This window comes from Poecile atricapillus, chromosome 6 (assembly GCF_030490865.1).
Source record: "Poecile atricapillus isolate bPoeAtr1 chromosome 6, bPoeAtr1.hap1, whole genome shotgun sequence".
NCBI classification, from domain to species: domain Eukaryota; kingdom Metazoa; phylum Chordata; class Aves; order Passeriformes; family Paridae; genus Poecile; species Poecile atricapillus.
Genome location: NC_081254.1, coordinates 10785832 through 10811897, shown reverse-complemented (window position 1 = coordinate 10811897; position 26066 = coordinate 10785832). Strand labels below are relative to the sequence as shown.

The window sequence follows — 26066 nt, the reverse complement described above, 5'->3', positions numbered from 1 at the left end:
TAATGCTGGGAAAAGTTGTTGCTGGAAATAAAAAGTTGCTCATTGCTCCATTTAGCTTTCTTACCTACATGAAAAGTCTTTAGGTGGTGCTGGGTGCTGTACAAATCTATGTAAAGGACTGGGGCTTGGACACCTAGTGAGATGGGATATTCAGGCTTACAGTAATGATCATTTCATGAAAATTGCTTGCAAAAAGCCAAGTATTGGAGTCATAGTATCTTAGACTCTAAATAGGACTGAATGAAACATAGAAGAAACCTAATTGCGCATCAAGGAAATATCCTTGGCTTTAAAAGGGGTTTAATATTATGAGTCATTAGTGATATTTTCCTGAGCAGTCTTTTGAAAACTTCCCCCTTTCTCTTCAAGTGAAAGGACATTATTTTCCTGTGAACTAAAGAGCTGGGCAGTTAAGACCAAAAGGCATTTACAGTGTCATTCAAACTGAATGTCATTTGTTTTCTTTTAAACCAATGTTTATGGGTCAGAAATTGGCACTTTAATGTAATTACTTTTAGGGCCTTTTGGATGGACTAGTGAAACCATAAAGAAAAGGAAATAACATAAAAAAACAAAGCAAAACTAAACAAATGGAAAAGAGATGGCAGAAAAACGTAAACCACTCCATTAGTAGATATAACTATCATTCTTCATACATCCAACACTGACTATCTCTGACCTTGGAAAAACACTCCATCTTCCTGTCTTTGCCTGTGTCCTTGGCTCCACTGTTAGTGGGAATTAACTAGAACTTTGAATTTCCACAATGCACTGTGGAAGGGTGGAACCATTCCAGGATGCCCACAAGGCTCTGTATATGCAGTCTAGAAGGGAACTGGTGGCATTATCTGATAAAGGGACAGCTCAGGAGTCTGGGAGTTGTGCTACCCAATAGCAGAAATGTCTGTCCTGTCTCAAAGACTTCAGCTTGTTTCTCAAAATCCTTTGCCAACAGCAGTCAAGGTTGGTATTCCCAAGTATGATGGCATTAGTAGGAGAGGGTGCTCAGCCATGCCAGTGGAACCAGATTACTCAGTTTTGGACATTGTCTTTTACAGCCTCAGCAGCAACTGAATAGAGTGGAATAACTGGGATAGTGTTTGAGTAATTTTAAATATACCATGTGCCTTTTGGAATCAGTGAGCTTACTCCAGCTCTATTTGTGTTGTAAATATCCCAAGTACCAGAGCACTGACATACAGTGCTAGGGGGTCACAGGAAATATTGCACAAAGATTATTATTGAATGAATTTCCTTTTTGTGTGGAAGATAATCTACAGGTCCTATCAAGAAACCATCATAGCCAGACTCTACTTAGTTTCTCCTTGTATGATTCAAAAATATGCTAAATGTAGATACTTATTCACAGCAACTGATCTGATATAACTTCGGCCAGCAGAGATCTTGATATTACTAGACACATGCTCAGTGATCAGTATTGACCAGGACTGATTCTGATCAGTCAGATGTGAAGAGGTCAATGCTGTTTTTCTGTTCACAAGTGGAATGAAGTCATGTTTTGTTAAAATATTGAAGTCATAAAGATGATTTTTTAGTTAATGATAAATACAGAGATTTGGAGAAAGGCAAGGACTCACATTTAGAGGAATATTTCTATTTAAAAATCAATAATACATATATAGAATTTCTATATTCATTTACATTTCTGAGTAATCAAGCTCTAAATTTTCCATGGTCTAACAATTGCAATGCATCAGTTTCAAAGTAGGAAGCACACAGGTGGTAAATCTCAACCGTCTCAGCATTCATAGAGCTATTCAAAAGCTGTAGACCAACAGGTCTGAGTGGTTACTTTATCCAATAAAATGTCATGCATTTTTTTTCCACTTCCAGATGATTCATCCAAACAAAAAAAATCTTGCAGGTTGTTTTTTTGTTTTTTTTTTTTAACATTTTTTTCCAAAATTAAGCTGTTAGTGATCCTAATAACTTCTGCCATTATATCCTGTATCAACAGGTCCTGCCCATCCTTCACTTTTAGATATCAGACATTACCCTTGTGTATTACTTAATTATGGGATACTCAGCTTTTCTTTAGAGCACATTGGAAGCGCTGGAGGGACTGCGAGCTTTGCATCAGCTCTGGAGTCATTCAAGTGTGAATTGGCTGTGAGTCTGCTGCCAAGTCTGCAGGGGAACACAAAAGGTCTGTTTTCATTTCCTGCCATGAGTAAATTCTCAGGGAATTTGTGCATTCCTTTTGGCAAAGAAAGACTTGTTCAGATTGTGTTCAAATACGTAAAAGTCCACTTCCAGACAATTTTTCAGGTGTTCTTGATATTTCTCTGTAGCCTTTTTTTTTTCAGTAATCCTTATGAACAACACTTTCATGAGATTAATATCCTAGCTCTAGATTTGAGTATACATATATTGAATGCGGTGGTTTTTTGAAAGATCCTTTATTACGCATTCTTCTGGTGATCTCTTAGCACATACATAGCTTTAGATTAATGTTCTCGAGGGAGCTGCTATTGGAATACCCAGAACAGAAAACACCTAAACCCCACTGAAAAAGAGACTGCAAATTCATGTCTGAATACAAACTTTGTAGATGAAGAAGCTCACGAGAATTGCTCATTCCAAAAATCTGCTCCATTATTTAGCCCTTTTAAAAAGTAATTACTTGGACTTGATGATTTTGAAGGCTTTTTCCAACCTTAACCATTCTATAGCAGCTGGATAAATTCTGAGAGGGAGGAGTGAGGGAGAGAGGGTAAAGAAACAATAATTCCATCCCTTAATAGGTTTTTTTGCCTGTTGTTACTAATTGTTGCACATGTCATGGGTTGAATTAGTCACTTGTTAAAAGCAAGATATTTTATTGAAATGTACTAACCCAGCCCAGCCTGTGTGTGTCCAAGGCAGTAGACTTTGGGGCAGACCTTCCCTACATTTGCTGCTTAGAGGCTCACACCCTGACCCTTGCTTTCCTTGTGCAGCATCTGAGTTAACATTCCTCTGTACAGCTAAGTCACAGGCTCTGGGTGTTAGTAAGGTCCAGCCTCACTGGTATTTAGGCAGTGCCTGAATTTTGCAGGAAGGTTTAAACCATTAACCCCCCAAAATTACAGATTGTTTTTTAAACACATTACACTTTACCCAGTAGAAATCATGTGCAACTGCCTGTAGAGGAGCTGTGTCCACAGTCAGTTGAGTTTCACGTATTTTCATGATTTGGGATTCTCTTCAGTCCAGTCTTGTCTTTGGCATGCTGCTCAGAAAAGACCTTGGCTTTTCCAAGGCTTTCCAGTCTTCTGTGTCTCATGATTCTTCTGATCAACCTTCAGATGCTGAGATACAATTATATGGGGAATTTATGAGGCAAATCAAAACAGTAGTTAGATATTTTTATCTTCTACACATACAAATTTCCAGACTGCTTCAGCTACTAGAGCTGAAGATTTTTTTTAAAATGTTGAATTTGCGATTTCTATATTTATATTTGAAATGAGAACTTTGTAGCATGCACCTATGTCTTGTGTGCTTTTCGAGATTTTGCATTTATAGGTTCCGAGCCCTTAGGAAAAATAAATTTTATTCACACAGCACCTTATGATCTAAGTAAGCATTTCTATGCTCTTTTGCTCTGGCCAGCAAAGTATTTGGATATTGAATCACATGTTCAAGGTTGCAAATCTGTGAAGGTCAAGAGATTTAAAATAATGTGTATTAATCTCAGGACAATTGCTTATTTTTACATGGTTATATTTTGCTTAAATAGATAAACATTTACAGTAAAAATATTCCAATCTACTGCCTCTACAGTCATGTGTTTTTTTTCCTGTATTTTTTTGTAGAAGAGCTAGATGCTTTCTGATACACTGAATATAGAAAGTAAATTGAAGACTACCAGTTTATATTTATTTTTTTCCCTGATGAATACACTGTGCTTTGGAATGGAGCTTCAGTTTGCAATTAGTATTTTTAGTCACATTAATGAATGTGCAAATTTACTTTTTATCTAAAGTATAATAATTTAACTGAATTTCCTCCCTGTAACCTGTAGTCTTCATGTATCAGAAATATGGATTGTTTTGTGAACAATCACATGTTTTTTTCTAAGTACAAGTGGCAAGAAGTACCTTTGTAAATGCTGCTTTAAATATTTCCTGGAGCTGCTGTGAATCCAGTAACACCTTTATGCTGGACAGGCAGGTGGTCAGAGATGTCTGGATTAAAGCATTTCTAACTCTCTCTGAGTTTGCCTCAGTACTTTATATAACTTCACAACATATAACGCTAAAGGGTGGCAAAAATATAAGCTAGCCTTTGTGGTTATTGCAGGGTGTCTAAATTATTCTGTATTTTTTAATCAGAACTAGCACAAGGAGAGTTAATCAGTCACTAATCATTCCACTGTTTGTTCTCCCAAATATAAAATCTCTCTTAAAAGCCTAAATACTGTATATAGTTGAAGAACTTGGATCAGTAATTTAATTTTCTGAATCTTACCAGTAACTGTGTTAAAGGAAAAAAGTGCCTCTATATAGATACTCTTAAATATCTAATTATTGTCTTACCAGTTATAGATAAATTTTTTTGTTACGTGACATTCGTATAGTTACATATTATATTGTTGGCTGTTCGCAAATATTAAAATGAATGTTATGTGTATAAGAATGGGAAATTTTGTTGTATTAACATAGTTTCCTTTATTTCTGTTAAAAATAGTGGTATAACACATATATGTTAAGCTATGACATAGCATTAAAAAAAAAACTGCTTTTGTCTGTATAACCCAAAGACTGAAAAAGATAGCTGGAGACCCCTTTTTTTTCTTTTGTAAACTCTCTTATCCAGATGAAGACAGCAGTGACCAGAACTCTGGGGGGAGGAATTTATTGCATTTCTGATATCAGAGAATGTAAATCTCAATGGTGCCAAGAAGATTGATCTATTGGGAAGGGGGCAAGAGAAAACTAAACAGAAGAACACCAAAGATCCTAAGAAGAATGTATGAATATGTATGAGAATTTATGGATATGTAGTAGGATTCTGTTTTTAAGGGACAATCCTTTGTTAGTAAGGTGTGTTCTCTTGGCTGAATGCAGAGACACCCAGCCGTATCTGTATACTTTACTTTATTTTTTTCTCCTAATTGGCTTTTTAATTAAACTTTTAAATTCTATAAAAATTATGTGAACATCGTTTTTCACATGAACATCAGGATTGACCCATGGTATACAATTCTCTACACCCCTTTATTGTTTTGTATTTGTATATCTTAGAACTGTTAATACTTTGGGTATTTCTGGGCTTTTTGAAATTTTTTAAAAGCTGAAATTACTGGTGTAAGCTTCCCATCAGCTAACTCCTTTAAGATTCTGTTTTGTCTTTTTTTATTTATTCATAGTACTGAAATATTTTTCATTGCATATATTTTCTGAGCTTCCATCATCTAGCAGTTGAAGATTCTTCATTTTTATCTATTAAGATTCTCGAGGAAAGATTGCTTTGAACACACTGCCAGACTAACACATCCCATTCAGCTTTACTGAGGTAATGCGTGTACACTATGTTTGGGTTACAGAAGATTTAGATGCACTGCCAGAAAAGAAATTAAATAGCTGTTTTGAAAAGCAGTTTTTAAGAGGATGAATTTGTAATATCAAGGAGATGGAGGAGCTTTTCAGTGTATTTGAACAAGTAAATGAATAGGGGGAGAAAGAGAAATCTTTGAATTATCATTAGATATGAACAATTTTCTATCTTGTAAAGCCTTTTCTTCACGTATCTCTCTGTGGCTGCCTGTCAATCAGAGTCAGTTTGCTGAAGGACCTGAAAGAGGCTGGAGTTTGCACTGTGTTTGTCAAGTTGGACAATTGCCCTTCCACTTACCAATGTAGGTTGGATCCCTCCTTTAACAGAAGTGGGTTCATAAGGAGAAATACGCTCATAAGGAGAAGAAAGCTTGGGCCTGTTACCTCTGCTGATAACACCTTGGGTAGCAGCCCACACCTTGCACAAAGACCTCCAGGTCTGCTAGGAAGTAAGCCTGGTTTCCATGAGATATCTCTATGAATTCACAGTCTCTTGGGGAAAAAAGAGGGTTGGCAATTGGCATTTTTGCTAACAGTGGTAAACAGGTTGTTTTCCAGTCTTGCTAATTGTAAAGCCAAGACTTGTGCAATGATAGGTGTATTTCAGCTGGAGATAATCTGAAATTTAAGGCGAGATAGAAAAGCCGCCACTTGAAGCAGAAATGTTGCCGCAGCCTCTCGTTGCCACCTTAGGTTTTTTGAAGGGAAAAGATTTGTCCTGTTCTCCCTAGCTTTGGCACAAGGGAAAAGCATAACAGAAAGGGGAGGATGTGGGGCTTGTGACAACACACCAGAAATCAGATGGTCTGAATCAGGTTGGGGAAGAGGATGATGAGAAATGTCAAAGGATGTTCTCAATGTGCTGCTGGAGCATCCTCAGCATATGTGTGCAATGAGAGCATGTGAATACATGAACACTCCAGTGGTGGCTTTTGTCCCACAGCCCCCAGCCACACTGAAGGATCACTCTGTTAACTGCTGCATTGAAAACCATTCTTTCCTGCAGGGGACCTAAGAAGGCTTAACAAATTAGTATAAGAATACAGAGTATATGAGGGATAACAAAACAAATATTAGAGCTAGTTAGCAAATGATCCGAAATGTTTAATGCCTCAAATAAAGAGATTTATTTTGAGGGAAAAAACCACAGAGCCAGCTGCTGTGCCTCTTGCTCACCTCTTCCTCCCTGCTTCCACATACTCTTGTTTTCTCAGGGCAGAGGTGGGGAAAGAATGTTAAAGCAAAATTGAGAAAAGTGATACTTTCCTACATGAAAGTAAATAAAAGAATGTGAGAGATTTGAGTTACAATTTCACACTTTTGTAGAATTTTGTAGGTAAACATTATTTTTGGACAAAAATGGGACTTTTATTTTGCCATTTAAGATAAACTGAAACTTTATTTCAGTGCTAATGCACACCCTTACATACATTTGTAAAGGACAAGTAAGCAAAATAAATGTCAACCTTCCTTACTGCTTTGCTGTTGGGAGTTTGTCATCGTATTATGATAGAAGAGTTAAATGGGATTTGAAGGATGATAAGATCTTGCTTTTACGTTTATAAAATATGTGTGTCATACATTTATATGCAAATGAGAAAATTCTGCTATGTGACAGAAGGAGAAAATTGTATTGGTGCTTTCTGATTTGAAGAGGCGTTTGATTTATCATATTTACTGCAGTATATTGTTCCAGCTAATACCATACCTATTTAAAAAGGTATGAAGTCCTTTCAAATTTCTTTACAATGCTTGTGGTCAGCCTTGCATGAAATACTCATTTGTTCTTCTCCTATTAAAGCTTGTGCTTTCATGTAGTTCTGAGAATTTCCTATTACTGTAAATTAATTTCACTTCATTAAGTGGCTGGGTCACAGGCAAGGGAATAATAGCAGCCAGAGACACAGGAGATTACTGGTTTGAATAAGCATAAATTGGCACCCACCACTTTCTCTCTAATATTGGGAAGAAGCTTCTGGCTGTCAGAGCCATTCAATTAATCAAAAAAGCCTATGAATGTGAACTTTAAAGTTAGACAAGATAAAATTATTATCTATACAAACAACATTTTACAGTGTAGAACAATGGATTCTAGTCCCTGTGGGAAACAGTGGTAAAAATTCAGTTCTCTGTGTTACTTTGCTGTTATTTCAGGTCACTTGTGATTATTCAAAGTCATCAACTCAGCAGTCTTACATTATGCATAGAGGGCTCAGTTGTGAAGAGATGACTCCAGAGCATGGAGAGTTTATTATTTAGATATTAATTTGTCCTCTCATGTAAATGATCATTTCTTCTGCCAAGATGATTACGATAGGGTCTAATAAAAAAACTCTTGCTTTTTTCATATTCTTTTTTCCAAGTCTGGCCCCATGTTTGTTGAAAACAACTGAAAAGAGACCCACTAATTTCAGTAGATTTCTGCTGAAAGCACTAATATCTAAAGAAAGCTGAAGGGAGTAATTTTTCCATTATCTACCTTCCCTTATACTGAACAGAAAGCACAAAGATGAATTGAAAAGTATCCTCAGCGCAGGTGTTTCCGAAAGGGCTGTAAACCTGCTCCTTGAGGAGCAAGCTGGAAACTACATGGTCACAGAGGCTGAATTCAGGGAAGTTAGGCAGGTGCAAACAAGTTAGCAGGTCCCCAGAGCTGTTGGAATTATGGTGGATATTCCTGCAGCATTTTCTCTGAAACCTTCCACAGGACAAGTGGAAGGGAATTCCTGCTGCTCTCTTCTCAGCCATCCCCAGCTCTCTGTTTAAACAAGGGTGAAAATTTCAATTATTGCTCTTTCTGCATCAAGCACTGCTCCTGCTATCACGTCTGTCTCCTCAGCCTGGAGTTTTATGTGGCACAAAAGCTTTCAGTGTTGCAGTCCTGTCTGCGAGAGAGAAGGAAGATGATGGGTCTTCTGAAAGCACTTTGATGGTGGCAACACATTGTCAGCTCTGTCAGAGGGTGGAGGCTGAGGACAAGCTGACAGGTCTTGCCTTGCTCTGAAAATACAACATGGTATTTATTCACTTTGTGCCTTTGACACACTCAGATGGAAGGAGTGGTGGTGCTTTGTTCTGATTTTCTCCTTGTACCCATGCTTGTCGTAGGATTACTTGAAAAGAAAAGCTTGTTGTAAAGATTGATCACTAATTTATCCATGTTTCTATCTTATCCAGACCGTATATGATGTATATCATGTAGCTAAGGGTGGCATAATTACTTGGATAATTCTGCAAACATTTACATATGTAAATTCAAAAGGGGAATTTGTATCAGCCCAATTAGTCATGCATTTTAAATCCTATTGATTTTAAAAGCATGGTACTGAAAATTTATAGCCATTTTTGAATTGCTGTCACTTTACTTAAAATGTCGAAGGAACTTTGATTTTTGCATCAGACAGATGCTTCAAACATCTCTGGGTTTGTTTTTTTTCCCAAGGCTCCTCATTTTCTGTGGTAGTAATTCAAGAAGTGATGAAAACAAGACATTTCAGTTTATTTCAGTTATTACTACAGTTATTCATCTGAGACAGGTTTTGAGCCTTCCTTGGCAAATAGGATGGAATAGGAAAGCTCAAGATTCCATGTACTGGTTTCCCAAGCTGCACAGGCATGGAACTTGAAAGCAGAACTTGAGAAGCATCAGTATATTGAGCAATTCATAATCAGTTACTAAATGAAAGTTCAAGTTTTGTTAATTAATAATGTTCAGTATCGAGAGAGAGGGATTCAGGCACATGTGAAGGTTGTGAAAGCCATATGATGTCCTAATTGTTTTTAAATTACAGGAATAAAACAGTTAAAAATCCATCCTGAGTTTATGCTTTTTTGGTTGCTCTTAGTCTACCACAGGTTCTAGCAGTGGAGTTTAAAATGAGAATTGTGTGACAGTGCCATGGAGTAGTTTTGGTTGTTGTTACTATTTTGGGTTTTTTTTAACAAGTAGGGTTTTTCTGGCAAATTTCTGGCACTTGGCTTGGCTGAAAGGTGGACCCTGTTGTAGAGGGTGTTTGGCAGAGTATGCACCCCTATTGGCAAACCTTTTCCTCAACTAAGTATCTGTAGTTATGCTAAATGAGAATTGCAAACTGCAGTGGCTATTTATTGCTGTTTACTGAGCCCAAGGAAAGAAATGTCCTCCCCATTTTTTAACTAGGTTGGTAGGTGGAGAAGAAAGTAATTTTGTTTTGTTTTTAAAGCTGGTTAAGACTTGTTCCACCTGCTCATTTCTCACGGTGCAGTTCCAGGTGGTGTAAGGTCACATCTCTGAACAAAAGAATGTGAGCACTGGGGAATCCTGTCATTGTTCTCTGTCAAGAACAGAGACAGAGGTCTCTGGACAAGAAGGCTTGAGTACAAGGAGAACAGGTGTTGAAGGAACCAAAACTGAGAAAATGAAAATTTATGTTACAGAGTAATCTTTTTTGAGTACACCTTACTGAGCCTAGTATACCTTATTTAGGCAAGACCCAGAAAACAACAGACACATGGCTCAAAATTCCAGGTGTTCTTTCATTTTAAAAAGAGCAGGAAAACCAATGGTCTAGAGTTTTCACACAGCTGCAGTAGACTCTCCAATCTGTCTGTGGACACATGGGGCCAGAGATGCTGTAGAGAGAGAAGAAGAGTTTTATGTTTGTAGAGGTTTATCTACAGCTGGGGGCAAACAGCTCCATCTGTCTCTGGGTTTGGAATGGAGTAAATAGCTGGTGAGAGTTTCAGAATGAAGACAGGCTGTGTACTTTTAATTAATTTGGGAAATAAATCTTCCTGTGGAATAGGAGTACAGAGTAGCTGAGGGAAAGCAAAGTAATGGTATAGGAGTGTGCTGCAGTGTTCTCACTTGACTGAAAGGTTTTTCTGTTTCAGCAGTACAGCACAGACAGGTGAGCAGTGTCTTGTGCTTGTTGAGAGGGACAGGAAGGAATCAACTGACAGAGAGACAGCCAAGACACAGATTTTAGAGAGAACTGCTGAATAGATTTAATGAAAAGAAACAGGGAACAATGGGAGGTGAGGGAGGGCGATGTTTGAGCGTGGTACGAGGCTGCTGTGAGAGGTAATTTAGGCAGAGCTCAGCCATGTGCTATCTCATCTGACACAGCCAACTGAAGTGCTGAAATGTGCTCCTAAAGGCAAGGCACAGAGAAATCTAGCCGGGGAAATGGCTCCTTGCCACTTGTCCCAGAAGTGTCGCCCTGGATGGGAGAGGCATCTCTCTGCCAGAAGCCAACAAATGGTGACATAAAAATGTACTTATTCAAACGATTTCAAAAGGACTGCCCTCCTCTGTTTTCTTTTTCCTAAAGCCACCGAAGGGAATGAATGCATGACACATAAATAAAACAAAAACAAACTGTGTGCCCTAATAATTTACACTGGATTTCCAGGTAAGTGCGTGTTTTAACATATAAATCCTACTTAGATATAGCCAAACTTAAATCAGTGGCCAAGACATGTGCAAACATTTTTCACTTGTTAGCATATCTATTATGCTACATATCTAGCATATCTATTGTAATACAATCCTGCTGTTCTGTATGATCCCTGAAAAGTTGCAATAGTGGTTTTCCTACAGGGATCAGTCCTAGATTTGTAACATTTTATGCATGAGTATATGTATCTATCAAAATGCACATGTACGCTATCAAGTTATATCAGACTTGAGAAAATTTGCTTGCATTTTCCCAGGAATTGTATGATAAATCCAGAAGTAAATTTTTTAATCTCCATTCAAAAATTGTCATGAGAACATGACTGTTTAAAATACCCTTTATGCTTTGGATGTCACTGCTGACCTGATTTTCTTCCTTCCATTTTCTCTTTTTTCTGTTTTATGTGCCTGTCCCTAGACAGATGTGTGGGTTTGTATATGTATTTGTGGGAGCATAGCCACACAAATGTGCATATTTACCCGGGGAAGGGGCAGATACAGATTATGGATTGACAGTTCTGGCTGTGAGCTTCAGACTCATGAATGCTTCTGCTACCTTCCAGTGTTCAATTAACACTCCAGCCCCAGACTTGGGAACAACTGCAGGAGTGATGCAGAAGGGTACAATTTGCAAGTGCAAACTTGCAGTGATATAAGCTAAGCTTTAGTTTTCAGTTTGAATGCTGTAATGGAGAAAGTGGTAGAAGGCACAGATAAATGTAACACATCTCTAAAGCGCTTTTCAAACAGAGATACCAAATAAGCCAACAGTAAGGATGTGCTTCTGGTCAGGGCCTCTGGGACACTGACTGTGTATCTCCAGGAGAATGCTCTCTTTTGCTTCTTCTGTGGCAGAAAGCAGCAGGTTCAGCACATCCTTTGCTGAGTCAAACTCTTCTACTGAAGGCAAGAAAGATTTCAGATTTTTAAAGCAAAGATACTGTTGAAGATCTTGAATAAGGATGAATGACTTGAGCTCCTTCTTCTGTCACATGTGGGTGATGATCATGCACTTTATCTCTCTGCCCTAATTTCTAACTGCAATAAAAAGTCTCATCATACTGTATTTATGTTTATTTCCCACTCTTTATATTGAAAACTCTTCCTATATCATTTTGGTTTTCTCCAGTGGGAGTGCTATCAGCCTGATTTGAGTATCATGGTGGGTGGGTGGGTTTCCCCCCTCCCTAGAACTCTGCCATACCTACTTTCATCAAGAAAGCAGTCACAGATTTCTTTACTTAGCTTTGGTGGTTTTTTGGTTTGTTGGGGTTTTTTTTTGGTTTTTTTTGTAATAGATAGTCTTTTATAAGGACCTATTAACTGATTTACTTTACTTACACATCTGGGAAAATTTGGTCTCAATAGTCTTCTAAATCCATCAGTACTCTAGGATTTGATGCAATATTTGAGAGGAAAAAGACTCCTGAGACTGAAATCTTGTCCCCTTTGATTTGAATAGAGCTAATATTCATCCCATATTATTTTATTAATTCTTGGATCAGATTTATTTTTGTGCAAGTTCTTCATATCTGAAATAATCAGTCTTCTTTTCCCAGCCCCAAATTCAGAATATAGCAATTCAGCTGCATAAAAAAATGGACTTTGAAAAATGAATTCCTTTTCTTTGGCAGTCAAGCTTTAGTAAATAATAAACATTATGGTAGACAATCCTTATCACAACGGTAAAGGATTACTGCTTTTGTACTTAATGCTTTAAAAAATTAGAACACCTTAATCTTTTAAAAACAATTTGGGTTTGGAAAAACAAATTATATTGAAGCTGACAAGTTACATTACATTGAAACTTGCCAAGTTCCAGGAGATGCAATTTACAACATCTGAGATATTAAAACTTGAATGCCTGAGTTCCTAATAGAAACAAGGCCTCAGTATTAACTCTTTTAGCTCTGCTGTAGTCTATTACACATAAAGTGCATATTTTTGTGTCTTTCTCATAAAACCCAGGAGGCTGCTGCTGGATTTCTATACTGTCTCAGTGGTACAAGATAAGAAGTGAACTCCTGGCTTGCACGCTTCTGTCTCCTGAGAAGAGAGGCTGTAAATACATAAATTTGTATTCCATAATCACTTTTATAAATTGATCGTGCTCCTGAAATGAAACTGTGTGTTTTGGCCTGCCACTACTGTTGTGAGGTGAATATAGAATCTCCACACAAGACTTAGAAGAAACCTTTTTTATTCTTGACCAGAATATATCTATGATATTACTTGTATCCATATATCTTTCTTCTAGCATGGTCATGTGTTTTTAGCAGGTGGGATGCTTTCTTTTCATCCTCTTGGGGTCCTTAATATAGTACTTGAAATACAGGAAATACACTGTGTTATGATTCTGCTACTCAACTGTCCAAACTTAAGCTCTGCTATCAACCTATCAGTGACTTCAGGAGTCTCTCATTTTTGGTATACTTTCTTACTCTATTGATGACACTTCATCTGTTATACATATCTATCTATCTATACCTATTTATGCAGTTATATCTATATATATCTTGAGGTCTAGTTGTTCATGGCTGTGCAGTTTGCTAGACCACAAATAATGAACACCCCTGGTGTTTTTCAAACTGATCAAGTTCCAAGTAATAGACTTTTCTTTGTTATCTTGAGTGCATGACCTTATTTTTCATAGTAGTGAATTTCAGCATAATTATATCATCTGGCTTTAGAAATCATCACTTTTTAAATGCTCTCTAAGGTCTTGTGTATCATATTTTCCAGTTTTCTATCATAGTTAATTTTTTTGATAGTATTTGTCAGATTCATTGCTGATAATATTAAATAAGCAACTAAAGCTCTCATGTTTCAAAGGAATACCTGCTGAGTAAACTGGATACGTGAAAACTTCAAAATCTAAGGATGGCAGAGGAAATTTGGAATTTCTTGAGGTCTCTATTGTGAAACTGGGAATCTTGATTGTATTTAGCTTCATTTAACTAATGATTTTACTTTCTTACAAGATTATTACTATTAGTATTATAATTGCTATTATTATTATTATTTATTATAATGCTCTGACTTCAAGAATGTTTTATTAAATATGCACCTCCGCTGCAGAACATTTTAATAGGTAAGGATTATTCTTCTATGTTCAGCTTTGACTGTAGAGCTGCTATCCCAAGACATCTTTCTTTACTTCCCTCACGTAGATTCCATGATATACCTGTTTATTTTTTGTTGTCCGTTATTATGTGTCATTTCCTTTCTGAATAAAATATCACCACACTTGTATTCTTCTTATTGCTGTTTTTGCATCTTGCACTGCCCTCTTTGGTACTGGCTGTTAATATATCCTAATTAAAAAAAAAATATAGTCTTACAAATTAAAAGTAGTTTTAGAGACTGCAAGCCCTGTATGCTTTTTAATATTTAATTTTATTCTATTAGTTTCAGACTTAGTCCCTCAAGCCCAGCACTGAAGTATTATCTAAAAGAATCAGCTAAGAAATGTTCACTTAGTGAAAATACTTTTCAGTGGTTGCGTTTGCTGACCACTTCTTTCTATCACAAGTTTTATCTCTCTGTTCCTCTTCATTAGCTGCATCCTGCTTCAATTTACACTGTACATCCATCTCACCTATATATAACTCTTGCTTTTTCCAGAAGTAACTTTACAGTGACACCTGACCTAAGTGAAGAAAGACTTCTTTTTTCCCCTCTTACTTTATTATTTCTTTTCTGTCTCAAGGCTGTATTTCTTGTTCTAGCTAGCTGACCTCCTCCCTCTGTGCTCTCTGATGGTGGGCCAGTCAATTTGTCCCTCATGCAATTCAACAGTTCTTGGGATTGTGTGTATCTCAAATTTTCTCAGATTTATTTTTTCTTCATGTGGTTTATGGTTACTTCCTACCTCCCCTGTCCTCTTTTCCCTCTTACTCATTTATGTTTTTTAATCTCCTGTGTGTTGTTCTCACCACCCATAGGTCTTAGCCCTTGGATTTTATCTTCCTCTGTGCTTGCTGAGTTCTTCTGGTCTCTTTATTTGCTTGTCTGGTCCCTCAGCATCCGTTTCTCTTTGCAGAGAAGGGTATCAGTTGCAGCCCAAGGTACCTGTAATATGTGGTCAAATGCATGGCCTTGCTCAAAAGTTTGGTGTGCCTAAGATTCTGCAAACAGAGAAATCTGACAACAGCATAAACCTTACGAATAGAGCTATCATCAAATAATAGGCTTGATTCTTGTTTCCATCTCCCATAGATTTTCCCTCGAGGACGGAGTTAATGCCAAATTCCTTGTTCAGCACTATTTGTTGTATTGTTACACAAGAGGTTGCTGTCACTTCAGAAAAAGAAATTAACACTTGATGGATGCTTCCATATATTAGCCTGAAATTTTAATCCATTTTAATGGAATAGACACTGAAACAATTTTGTGTTTTCTAGTTATAACTTGTCACAAATGCTAAATTAAAACTCTGTACATTCCATAATATTTGGGAACTGGTTTTCTTTCTCTAAGCGGGTCATTAGAGGTTTTAAACATAGACTAATAGTCCTCTACATAAATAATCCTGCATAAATGATGTAACATATAGTGGACTTCAAATTTTGTCAGTGAGGTGTAGGCTACTTTAATTAAACATAAAAGAAATTTCCCTTGTGTATCCTTTCATACCTGCATGGATTGAATGATAGAAATCAGTGCTAAGGGTAGTATATCACAAGTCAAACCACTCATATTTTAAAATTCAAAACTTATTGGTTTCCCTTTCTCCTCTGAATTTGTAGAGTACATGTCAGGTACATGGAAATTCTAAAAAAAAAAAAAAAACCTGTGTTTTGTCTAAATTCTGCCTCAGAAACAATAGGGGAAAAATTGCACTACTTAAAATGCTAAAAATTACTTAGTTTCAAGAGCAGAATCAAGGCGTAGTCTGTAATGTATGCAGGTGTCCCTTGAGCCAGAAGATAAGCTGTTGCTCCAGACGGTGTGGAAAGGTTCGTTCTCAAAACTCCATTTGTCTATAACTTTGCAAACACTGTGTGAGCTTGTGTTAGTTAGATGAAGCAGAAATTTTTTCCAAGGATGAAATATGTTTTTTTTTTAAAATTAGTAACTTCACCATACATTTCTGAATAACTATGTGCAAGCCTTTAGGAAAAGTAATTATGTTTTTCTGTCAAATCTGCTCATGCCCTATTACTGTAATGTATATTTTTAATACCATTCTAGCTGCCAAAGATAAAGTTGATGCAGACTGGCAGTAATGAGATCACCATGGGGCTTCCAGTGTATCTCTGCAAGCTTTGAAAAAGTATAGGTGCAAAACATGATGGGATTGGACCCAAGCAGTGAATGTTTGAAAGTGTATATTTGTGAATATTTGAAAGAAAAATCTGCAAACAAAAAGTGAATTTATTTGTGTCTGCTTCTGTTGGCATGAGCTGTACATGCACACCATGCTGGGTGGCTGCTGCCTTTGTGTGCCCTTCATAAGCTCATGAGGCCTTGCATAAAGTCTTTAAGGCTGTGGACATACTGAGGGAGAGGAAGCCCTTCCACACCACCATCGCTGCTCCCCAGGGGTTTCCCTCCTCCTCCAGCATCCTGAGAGTTCTGGCAAACGCACAGCAGGGCTGTATCTTCAGGCAGTGTAAAGAACAGCAAATATTCATTCCTCTTGGCAGGGCTGGTCAGCAAAAGTCATGTGGTTTGAGATGGTTAAGGTGATCTTTAAGGTGCTTTTTAATGCTCACACAGCCTGTGGCACTGTTTATGCATGTAAAGTACCCTGTGACTAACAAGAAGGTCCTCAGACCTGTAAGGATTTTGCTTTATTTATGTATTTATTTTGCAATTTAAAGCAGAAGAGTGCTGTAGGCAGAAAAGCACTGTTTTGAAAGGGATTATGTTTCAGACTGACTATTGCCTTCTTACCTTTAAAACCAGACATGATTTTAAAAAAATTTAAGAGAAGAGATAGAATGTGTGTGAACAGATGAAAATATGGATATTGGACAGGGTAACCTTTGATGTTGATACACCTTTCCAAGTTCACAGAGTTTAAAACCCCATAACCTATGTTAAGTAACAGCTTTGCAGTGTGATTGGCAACTTTGTGCTAGAGGCAGTAAATTAGAATTAAACTGTAAGTTCCTGAAAATTGATGTGGTCTCTTCACCCTACAGCTGGTTCTTTCAATTGAAAGCTTGTGGTAGATGACTCTCAGAGTTTCAGCTATCGTGCTATCAGGACAAAGTCTGAGCCTTTTGGAGGAGGGAATGGAATTAGGAATGTGTAAATTTTGTTTTCATTGCTTGGTGTTGGGTGTGTGTCAGAGAGGTAAGAAGTTTGGATCATTAATGGAATAGTTACTGCCTGCTGTTTATACCTGCAGAAGGATCAAACTCTGGGAAGCTCTGTGTGAATTACACAGTTGAACTTGCAGTGCAGGCTGGAGCTGGAGTTTAAGCTGTTGTTCTGAGCAGAGCTGAGAAAGCACAGTGAATGGGACTGGTGATATGAACTGAAAGTGTGGAATGGTGCTCATTATGAGGATGGAGAGCAATCCTCCTTGCTGAAAATGGGTTTCTTTGCCCAGGGTCTGGGCCTGAAAAAGCATTTTCAACCTTCAGACCAATGTCCAGTCAATCCCTTGTAGGCATTCCAAACAGAAGACTTAAACTGCTATATTGTTTCAATGGAAATACCTTCTCTTGTTGGAAGATAGGTGGAGAATCAAATCAAATAAACAAACAAAAAAAAAGCCAAGTGTTCTGGGAAGTTCTGATGAATTTTGGTTTACTCTTTTTAGTGTGACACAAGTGTACAGTTCCCAGCAAAATGTTACAAAATTCTTTGTAAACGTCTCTAAAAAGCAGAGGCTTTTTAAATTGAATATAGATGTACAAACCTGTTATTTAAAAAAAAAAAAAAATAAAAGCAGTGTCAAAGTGAGCAATATTTATTCTTTTAGAATAATTCATTGAGTCTTCAAATTCAACTTGGCATGTGGCTGTGGTAAAATTTTAAGTACCTTATTTCTGGGAGGTTTTGTTCTTTAGTTAACATTAGATTCACGTCTTTACGGACATGTTGTTTTCTGACAGCTGTGCAATTATCCGGTGTCATTACTGTGCCATGTAGTTAAATGGTCAGCAGTTACCATGTTTATAAACACTGTGTGACATTTGAGCTTTGAAGAGTACATTCTTACTGAATGCTTTTGGAAGAGTTCCATATACGGTATTTTCATGCATCGTTCAGTGGAATGTGCACTAAATGGAATGGCCACGGAGATTGCCTGTAGTTAGCATTACATATGAAATGGGAATCAGATTAAACAGAAATCCCAGTGCATTACATCGAAATGATTAAGGCTAAAATGATAGGCAATGCCACATATATTGCAGTAGTTACTCAAGAACAATACAGCTGTGTAGCTAGAGGAAGTTGCAGCACTCTTCTCACAACCTTTCTATAGTTTTCTTCATCTCCAGTATTTCTCTTGATTAACATTTACCTTTCATGTAGGTTTCTTTCAGTGTATTTTTTTTCTGATCAACTATGACTTAAGTAACAGGCAATTAGTACAGTGCAAACTTTAAATTGTATGTTGTATTTTGAGTTGTTATCAAATTATATTGATAAATGCAAAATGTCAGGTACACCTTCTAAATAGCATTCATCAACTCCAGGGGTTTGTGCTAAAAGCAGATGAAGGTTTGTGTCCTCAGTTTACTCCTCTTTGTGTGAAATGGCTTGTTAACAACCAAATATGGCATTCAGTTGTGGATGGTATTTAGGAATTTGCTCAGGGATGTATTTTATCTTTTCCTCTTTTCTTTTTTTTCCCCCCACCCTTCTTTTTTATTTTTCTTCCCCACCCCATTAGGCTGGGCTGTTTATCTTGTGAAGGAACTGAGACAGAGGTCAAGACAGGACCATCACATATTGTTTGGAGAGAACATAAATGAAATATTACAGAGTTTATAGGGAGCAGGAACCCTGGAGAGCTGACTCAGACTAATGAGAGCATAGAGATCTCTATGACCGATTTGGCCTCTCTTTAGTGGGAGATTCAGGCCAAACATGCCAGGTTTATAGGCTTGTATTAATGGAGGAGCCTGGAATGGTTAAAATGCCATTGGATCTTGTGGTAGCCTTTCAGTTATTACTTGTGCTTCACCAGGACCACAGAGGGAAGAACAGCTTTTCTCAGCAGTGCAGTTGTGCAGAAGTATCAGGCTTTATGTTTTAATGTAACAGTGCGTAACTTGAAAAAAGGCCCCTGCTGAGAAAGGGCCTTAGCAACATCTTTATAGAGTGTAGACCGAGAATGAAGTCATACACATCGAGAAATATCAAAAAAAATGGATGTTAAAGGCATGCTATGCTTGTGGTTCATTAATGGCTTGTAGCCATTGAAGCTCCTATGTACCAGGATTCAGAACTGACAGCTCGTGTAAATGTTGTAAAATGAATTCCATCACTGCCATGAGGTGTGGTGATCAGGGAAACACAGGTGAGCCCGCTAGGTTCTTTGGGAAAAAAACAAACATACACAGTTCTAGGAAAATGTTCAGAAAGAAGGAAGAATATGGAATTTCTGGCAAGACTTTTTTAGTAAAAGTTCAAATTATTGGAAAATGAGGTTTAGTTAGAAAGGGACAGGAAATTTTCTGTCTGAAAATATATGTCATGGAAACTCTTTAAATTTTCATTTTACTATCTAGAGAAGAAAAAAAAATCCATATTTCACTTTGAAATGATATTTAGAAATTTCAGCTAGCCTGTATTAAATAATAAAAATAAACCTACAAGCTTTTTCCAGTTTACTGCAACTGAATTTTTATCTTCAAGATTCTTAGTCTGAATTATCTTAGTTTTATGAAGTTTTATCTAGAGTTGGGATGTTATACTGGAAATTTTTGTTTTGTCTTCTGTTCTAATGGTACCATTAACAATTAAACTTTAGAAATAGTTTGGAGTGCTCTTTATTATGCTATAAGAATTATAATATTTATATAAATAATTTATTTATTGTGGCTAGTATTGCTTACTTTATTTTTAATCTAATAGTGCTCCTCTGGAGATACTGAGCCAAGAGGTATTTATTTAAAATATAGAGGAAAGAAGGTTCTAGGGAAATACAAAAATCTCAGTTACTGGTACAGAAAAACTTTTTCTGTGAAGTGCTATTACCTATGCAAGTCACACCTGGACGAGAACTGCACTATTTTAGTTGAAGAGATTTCTAAATATGAGTTGGGTATCTATGGGATATAGAATGAACCCATCTGTTCTACCAAAATTGACTTTTTCATATCTGCTATCTTAACTTATTTGTATCCAAGACATACACAAAACTTCTCAGATAAGCAGGTGCACTTTGATATTGTCCAATTAATTACTGTCAGTTGTATTGCAGTGGAAACTTGGTCTGTAGCTCTTCTTTGGGATCAAAACCAGTTTCCTGATTCTTAGGATGTTTTCATGGACATTTAAATCAAGAACAAAGCTATTTATAAAAATCAAAATCTATCTCCTGCAGTGAAACCCGGCAGCTGGACCTGAGTTTGAGTCAAAATGATAAAAGTGATAAGTTTGACACAAAATGATATACAGAAGATATTGACTTTTTTTTTTCTCCCCTACTGCAGTTTTACTACAGCAGATTTCAAAATGGTTCTAATAAACTTATATTATTTGTGGTGGATGAGGGAAAAAATCCACAGTAAACAAATAATTTCTCCAATGCAGTGAAGGGAAAAGGAAAAGAAAAAATCTCCTTTTGGAAGCAAACTTACTTGGGACAGGAGCGGGAAACAATTTTCTTTTGAAACCTATTGAGGAGCTAATGTAAATTGAGCAGGTAATGAATTAGTGAGACTGGTCCCTTATAAAGAATTTTCAAGGAGCTGAGCTTTAAACATGACTACTTGCCAAAACCCTCCTTTGCTCACACCTTATGTACAATAATTAAAAATAAGTTTTAAAAAGTAAAGAATGGGTTTATCTGTCATTGTCATGCTGTTCTCTAGGAAGAACTCAGCTCTTGTGCAGGCTGTTTCCTCAGATACTCCATGGCCAACCGTTCTGTGCCTGGGTTTTGCTCTCTGTGCTGAGGGAGACATTTGGTGCAGGAGCTCTGGGTGGGAGCCAGAAACCAGAGGCCCTGAACTGACAACCCTTGACATGACAAGAGGAACAGGGACTTGTGGCCTGGCCAGCTGAGGGGCACTAAGGGACATGGCAGAAACTAATGACCCCCAGACTTTCCCTTCTTTACACTGTGAGGGGATAAAACTCAGGGGTTCCTTTGTTTGAGGTCTCTCCTCAGATGCATGAGCTCAGGGTGGTGTTATTTTATTGTTGTACCAATATTATTTTAAGGTTTGGGATGTCTGTGACACTGCCATGGGAAACCTGGGACTGAGCCAGTAAGGAAACCTGGTCTGTGTGAGTGCAGGGGTGCAGGTGTGAAGGGGTCTCTGTCCCTCAGCCCTCACTCAGGTGCTGTGGGTGTGACAGCCACAGGGCTCCTGGATGCTTGGACAGGCAAGGTTCTTTAACATGGGCACCACAGCGCTGGCCATGACCTGTGTGTCTGCAAGGTAGGGGCTGCAGTGGGGCAGGGGGAATGCAGCTCTGCAGGGGGAGCTTTGTAACAGAGCCTTAGGCCTGGAGCTGGGGTCTAGGGACGATTGGTGACAGAGCACTCACTGCAATGCAGGTGCATCTGCTTCCTGATGACAGCTGTAATTAGTCATCGGTTCGTGCCCTGCTTTCAGCTGGGATAGAGTTAATTTTTCTTCCTAGTAGCTGCTCAGTGCTGTGTTTTGTATTCACTGTAAGAACAGCACTGATAACACCCTGATGTTGTAGTTGTTGCTAAGGGGTGCTCATTCCCAATCAAGCACCTTTCAGTTTCTATCTCTGCCTGTGAGGAGGTGCACAAGGAGCCAGGAGGGAGCATGGCCAGGACACCGACCCATAGTAGCCAAAGGCACATTCCACAGCATAGAGCATCTTGCCCAGTGCATAAACTGTGCAGAGATGGCTGGGAGCACTGATGGCTGCTCAGGAAAGGGTTGGGCGTTGGTCAGCAGGTGGGGAGCAGCTGTAGTGTGCATTATTGTCATTCTGGGGTTTATTTTTCTGTCTTTTGTTCAGTCCCTATTCATTACAGTTATTTTTCAAAGATTTTTTCGTTGTTGTTATTAAACTCTTCATAACCCACAGGTTTTACCTTTTTTTTTTCCTGATTTATTCCTCTGGGAGGGGTGAGGGAGGTGAGCAAAGTTGCTGCATGGTACTTAGTTGCTGGCTGGGGTTAACCCATAGCAGTTGGCAAGAGATTTGGTTTTGAGTTCTTCCAGAGTCTCTTAGGACATCCTTTAAAAATTATTTTCTGTGAACTCCCCAGTTTACCCTTCTCTACTTTGTTTTTTCATTGTGGAAAGCTATGATGCTCTTTATCCTCACCATTAAGTAAAAGGATGTGCAAGTACTAAATTTTGCTTCTTTGGTGTCCCTCCTAGCAAAACAGTCTGTGGTTCTTTTATGTCATGCATTTCAGGGTGGCAACCTTTGTTTCCAAAAATTGACACACAACAGGAACATCTGTGTTGCCATCTGCAAGACATTTCCTTCTAGGATCCCAGGGTTGGTTACAGGGCTTTCAGACATTCCTGCTGCCTGTTCCCCTGGGTGCACAGGGAGGAGACAACAGGTTTGTAATATAACACTGCTGCACGCAATTCTGAACTCTTGAGCACATCCTGCTGTCACTGGACACAGCCTGCCCAGGTCTCTCTGAACACCCACCACATCTCCTCTCAGTTGTGTCCAGCCACTCATCCCTGCATCCCTTTTTATGCAGCTTGCTTTTTGCTGTTAACAGCAAGGTGCTGACCCTGGCAAAGCAGCCAGGTATTGTGGGAAAATGCCTTCTCTATTATTGGCCAGCCATTATATGCTTGGAGAGGTTTTCAGTTTCAGACTTTTGAGAAAGTCAGGAAAGGACTGCTTCTGTTCCCTTTTTTTTTTTTTCCCCCCTCTTTCCCTCTCCAGAATTATTTCTGAAGATAGCAGTATTTACTACTTACTTTTCTAACTTCTTTTAATCCTGAAACTGCCATTAGATAAAATAATGAACCAAGTCACTTATTCATAAAGGCAGTGTAAATATTTGTATTCTACTGCATTCCAATAAAATAATGCTGTCATGGATTATTGGCAGTAAATTATTTTAAGTTATACGTTTAAAAGTAAACAAAACTATATACATGAAACTATCTTTGATTATTTTTCATGATGCTTCTTGCTCTTTTTTTTAACAGTCTTGCTATGAGATCTGAAATCCTAATGCTTGTATTTTGGTTTTCAATGTCTTCTTATTTCATTTCTATTGCAAATGCTTTCTACTGAGGAATTGTAAACAGTTTCCTGCATTCACTGCTCCATTTCCAGTCCTGGCCCGATTCTGATAGTATCGTTTATATGTTGCCACTTGTACTGGTCCACTGACTGAATTGGAATTCTCTTGTTTGGGTTCTGTATTTTACATTTGGTTCTTGAAAGGTAGTGGGGGAGCAAGAAGGGCACAATCTCAAATAAACCTTTTTTTCCAAATTTGTAGAAGTTATTTGCTACTCTGAGGCAAAGGAAATGAAAGATGGATGCTCTTTAATTTTCAGTGTGCTGTTTATCTCAAAAGCAGATTTTCTATTTGGCAGCAATAATTTGAAGCATTACTCCCAAGTGTCACCTAGACCCCATCTATGTAGAAAGCATAAAAATGAACCAGGACATTTTGCACATATATTAATATTTTTTTCATATGAAACTGTAGCATATTTCACTATTGGGGAATCCTTCCCCAATAGATGGCAGTGCTTTTACTTAGGCAGTGATTTCACAAATTCATAGCCTACTTTTTTTTTATAGGGTACATTTATCAAATAGGATGGACTAGGTCCTTCAAAGATGTTTCCTAGATGATTTTTTTTTTCTTTTTGAATGGATGGACACAATCTCAAGCAATTGGCAAGATCCTGTACAGCTTGAATAATTAAAAATGGGTGACCATAATCTCCCAAGTGCTGATACCTTTTTCCTCCTTAAATTAAAAAAAAAACCTTACTTTGAGAAATCTCAGTAAATTTCTTTTTGATAATACAGTACTCCAGGACCTTGCTTTTCACACTGCTTAACTTTCATGAGCCTCTGGCAATAGACTGGTGATATCAGAAAGTTTAAACCTGAGAGTTTTTCAATAGGGTTTTATAAAGATTTTTTTGGATTGCAAGTCTGTAAATATGGTACAAAATTTGAAACAGAAAATGCAAGAAGTTTCAGCTTCCTCCCAGCATGTTTTCCTTTTCAGTAATGGTTCATGCTATGTGTTGCAGTTCTGAACAGAAGATATTTAGAGCAGTTTAGACTTGACTACCTACGGTGATGTTTCTAAATACATTTCAAGCTATTAGAATGCAGAGCCATTGGCTCTGTAGGAGGAGCACTGAATGGTCTGGCACTCTGATGACTAAAGATAAACTCGTAGCAGCCTAAAATTAGGCACCTCATTTTAAAAACTTTGGCCCAGATATGTGAACCCAGAAGAATGAGATTCAATAATTCATTTCAAATTCCCTGGCTCTTGCGTCTCCCCAGACTGAGCATTTATTCATACAAATTGCTCACTGTTGCAGATGAATCATTAAATTTAGCCAGTGCAATAACTCTGCACCTGAGCATTATTTAATTCTGCTAGCAGCACTTTGCTCTTTCTCTATATGTTACAGCACCTGGCTATTTTGGCTTTGTCTGTGTATATTTGGGAGGTGAATAGGGAGAAAATGTACACATTTTTTGCCCTCTTGTTCATCACTGCTGTCTTTCCTATGAGCTGCTGTTCCTCAGGAGGTCAGCTTAATGTTCTTCCCAGCTTCAAAGAAATGCAAGGGAGGCAATTACCAAGGGGACAATTTTTTACTGCATGTTTAGGAGAGGATTATCTTGTTAGAAGTGTTATCTCTAGTGGTTCTCATCTGCTTTGACACCAGGTTTCGTTACTTTCCTATACTGCTCTTCATAATGAAGGGAATTACTCTGTTCTGTCTGTGTTGATTTTCCTCTTTCGATGAGTTTGCAGTTTCTCTTGGGATTTTTTAGTCTCTTTAAAGGAGTATTTCAGCTTGTGGACATGAGAAATAGATGGAGGTATACGTGTTGCCCACAATTTTCTCTTGTGGTTGTGTGGGCTACACAAATAAATGAAATTTTAAAACACAGTTACTTAGGAAAGAGATAATTTATACTTTTTTTAAGGACACAGTGTAAGCTAAGATTAATGTTAAAGTTGCCGGTGTTGGCCACTTAGTGAAGTTTCACTTCATATTTTTGAAAGGATCAGGTATCCCTTAGCCTATATTAAGGATAGATCTCTTGTCATTCCACTGCAGCCTTAGAAGTTGTGGGCGTTTATTCTAAGCCAGTCATCTGTAGTCAGTGTCATAAGAGAAGGTGATTCATCCCACCTGACACTAAATATCTGAGAGGCTTATTATGCAAATGTGTTCTGAAGAGCAAGGTGGTTGATAATGTTCCTGCTCAGCCCAGTGCTACAGTCTACAAGCCTCTCAGTACCACTGCAGTAGTTTTTAAAATACTGTGGAAATTATCCAGGTTAAAAACCAGTAACTGGAAGTATTTAGTTAATTTGTATTTGTTTTTGGTTTTTTTGGGTTTTTGTTTGTTTGTTTGTTTGTTTTAAACTGGGTTAATTTCAGTGATTCATAGGGCCATTTATAATAAAGAGAGATAAAAATATCTGTTCAATAAATGAGGTCATACTGGCACAGAGGAAAGAAGTGGTTGAAGGCAGGCACATTCAAAACCGTGTAATGAACTGCCTCCTGAAATACATGTGTGCGCTGTTTTATTAGGAGACACGAGCACACTGTAGTAATTGTTTAACCGTGTATTAAGCAGGACATTAACAATATCACTGGCAGTGTAGTGTACATCTCTCCATGCTTGCTATCACTTTATTAGACTATTAAGTGTCTTGAAGTGAGCTTATATATGTCTAACAAAGGGGA

The 26066-nt window shown here is 37.7% G+C and overlaps 1 protein-coding gene across 8 annotated transcripts in view; it reads left to right on the top strand.

The window, feature by feature from the left end:
• The window catches only part of GRID1 (glutamate ionotropic receptor delta type subunit 1), a 545782-nt gene that overhangs the window by 407291 nt on the left and 112425 nt on the right, over positions 1-26066 (top strand). The window lies entirely within an intron of this gene.